This window comes from Vollenhovia emeryi, unplaced genomic scaffold, assembly GCF_000949405.1.
Source record: "Vollenhovia emeryi isolate VEMERY1.0 unplaced genomic scaffold, V.emery_V1.0 DF939144.1, whole genome shotgun sequence".
Lineage (NCBI taxonomy): Eukaryota > Metazoa > Arthropoda > Insecta > Hymenoptera > Formicidae > Vollenhovia > Vollenhovia emeryi.
The window spans coordinates 65,024-68,256 of NW_011967222.1; positions in this window are offsets into that span (position 1 = coordinate 65,024).

The following is a 3,233-nucleotide window of genomic DNA, read 5'->3' on the forward strand; positions in this document are numbered from 1 at the left end:
CCAATTCTTGGAATTTTAGATAGTGCCACCTCTTTGCTGATCATGTTCTCCTGATACTTTGCCAGTTTTGGGATTTTCGATTTTGGCGTTTTGAAGAATGAAATTCTCGGAAATCCAATTCTGTTTTTATCGAATAAAATAAGTTCAATTGGATTCACAGAGTCTTTTATTCGATAGATTTTTGTTTGTAATTTATGTCAATAGATTTATCTTTACAATTTGATTTTGATTTTGTATTTGCACGGTAATAAAAAATGTTTAATAATAAATGATAATAATGTTAAACCCCAATTATTGGAAAGAAAAGAGGACCGCCGATAAAAATTTGTTGGGGGTGGTGGAGGGCCTCTATAAAGGATATGTTGAAAAACGTAATATCGAAAGAAACGAGAGACATGGAAAGTCTGAATCGAAGTCAGATTAATAACGCATATTCATAGTTTAACAAACTGCATTTTAATTTCATAGATATATTTACACAAAAACAAAATCATCTCATTGCAATTCGTAGAAAGGCCAGATAATCACGTCGTGAAAAAATTCGATTGAGAGAAAGTAATGCTTAATGCCAACCGCACGAATCGAGGGTTTGCAGGGCTATCGTACATTTACCTAACTATCTTGTGTGCGTTTTACGACCCGCTAAACATTATTACATCATAAGTTATTACGTATACATGCACTCTTTGCACGCACACATGCGCATAATACATGCGTGTACTCTACTCTGATAGGGTCATACACTAACTCTTGTATGTACAAAAGTTTGTAATAGCATGGCAAGTCAAACTTATTCAATTTACGTAAAAATATTCGAATAATACCAATATAATATAATACTGCTTCAAAATTAAATTGCCAATACAGCTGCAGTGAAAGAAAAAAACAATCTATTCGAAATTTATATGATTAAAGAAATCGACAGTCCTCTCTTTTTCATATCGGCAAGTTGCTCCACATGGAAGCAAACAATTTATTTTCTTATATGTATAAACGAATGCTCGCTAGTCCGATGTATGACTCGTTGTTTATCAATCCTTACACTAGAATTTAGTATTTACAAATTTATCATTATAACGCTCTAATATCACGGAAATACGATAGGTCCGAAAGCAACATGTCGAATTGATGACGAATCCAAATACGACGCATACGTGTTAAGCGATTACGATTACGATCTATTTTTCTTAATTGTACATAACTGTTAATGAATTAATCGCCTTACCTGATGTAGTCTAGGGATGATTTACACTTTTGATAAAAAATAACAAAGCGCGTGAAGTAACAAGGCAGTTACAGATGTACCTAGCAGATTCTAACTGTATGGATTAAAATTAATGAATATAAATGAAACAGTACTCATTAATTCCATTAGCTTACATATGTCATGAATTAACAAAGTTTATCAAGATTCGGTAGGAATACAGAGACTAATATAAAAAAACATTAGACAAAAATTATTTCGAGTTTTTCGATTTAAAAATATGACTAGCGCACATAAATGTTTAAAAAACTAAAACTCATGTAATATAGTAATTAATTATTTAAACATAAATTTATTCATGTTAATTGTAAGTACAAACTCAGAGAAAACTCTGCACGTAGAAATAAAGCTTATTAATCGTAGGAAATTCGTCGATTTCCTATGGGCCGTGCATCTCTAAAAACTTATTTAAAAAATACAGACAACCAAAATCACCTTGTAAAGTCGCCACGATTATACAAACGTTATACAAGGCGCTATGTACAAATATATCTCTCAAACTCCTAACAATCACTTTAGTACCGTTGAGAAGCTGCTATTCATTCTCCATAACCGCACAAAAATATTATTTCCACTTTTCTCAATCTGAGGTTTCGTTATTTATATGCATATGTCACACTTGCTACGGCGTCAAAAAAATTTCATCTATTATAAATAAATATATTAAATTTAAATAAAATGGACGAAGAGGATTCTTCGCGATACATACTACAAAATACTATTTTAACGCAATCCCTGGCACTTGGCATTCATTGTTGCTAACACAAATGCGAGATGTGTCAATTTATATATAGTTCGTGCTATAACGACTGATCTCTTTCGCAAGGTCGTATCTTAATTTTACGCAATTTCTGTATTATTTTATTCATTTCTGGACCAGAATGAACGTTTAAGCACAAAAATCGAAAATTGCGTAAAATCGAGATACGACCTTGCGAAAGAGATTAATCGATAAGTTCCTTCTCCCAGAGCCTTCTTCTTAATTATTACTAAAATGTTCCAGCTTATGTTACAGTATGGAGAAGATATCGCTTGGTCTCGCTTTGTACTTTAATAAGTAGTAGAACACCATAAATGTATATATGTATATTGGTGTTCCTTTTAATAGGATTCTAGAAATTATTCGTTCCGAGGCTTCGAACGAGGCTTGAGACGACAGGCGCCACTGGTCCAAATCATCTTTGCATTGTTGAGATCTATATACAACGACATACGAGAAGAAGCGAGCGGTCTTTGTATAGAAAGTTACATTCGCTGCATTTCTAGGGCCTTATAGGACCAATAAAGATTTTTTCGTAAGTAGAATAATCGTTTACGGTATTTTACAACTGATTGCTTAAAATAAGTCGACGATATATATATTCTTCTGCAGTAGAAGCGTTATAATTAATATATATTTCTACATAACAAAAAGATTGAGGACGACTCTTATTAATTTTTATCTATCTACTTCTCACGGTTGGTTCTCTATGGATCGTTAAAATTCTGTATATGTCTTATATTGCGATCGTGACAGAATCAGGTCGATAAATTATACGTGCAATTACGAAAAAAATATCAAACATATATGTATATAGTACTTGTCGCTGCTAAAATAAGTTTTTTTCAGGCGAAATTGATATATATATTATATATCGTAAATCTTTCCGTCTATAAACGCTGAATCATGACGAAGTGCACCCTGTTCTAACTCGCTAAAATCTGATTTTACGATATATAGCGAAGAAATTTATGTTTACAATGCAAGTTTTGCAAGTTCGTTGTAAAAGCGTTGGCAACATATTACGTGTATGCTAAAATATTCATTTAATATACAGGGTGAGTCTTTCCATATCCGACAAAATTTTTGAGAAGGTAGAACGGATCGAGATGAATGGAAAAGTCCTGTACCATTTTGCAATTTTCGTAATAGTTAACAAGTAATTAATTATTAAAAATCGTTGTCTTAGGCCGGCCTACCGCCCAATTC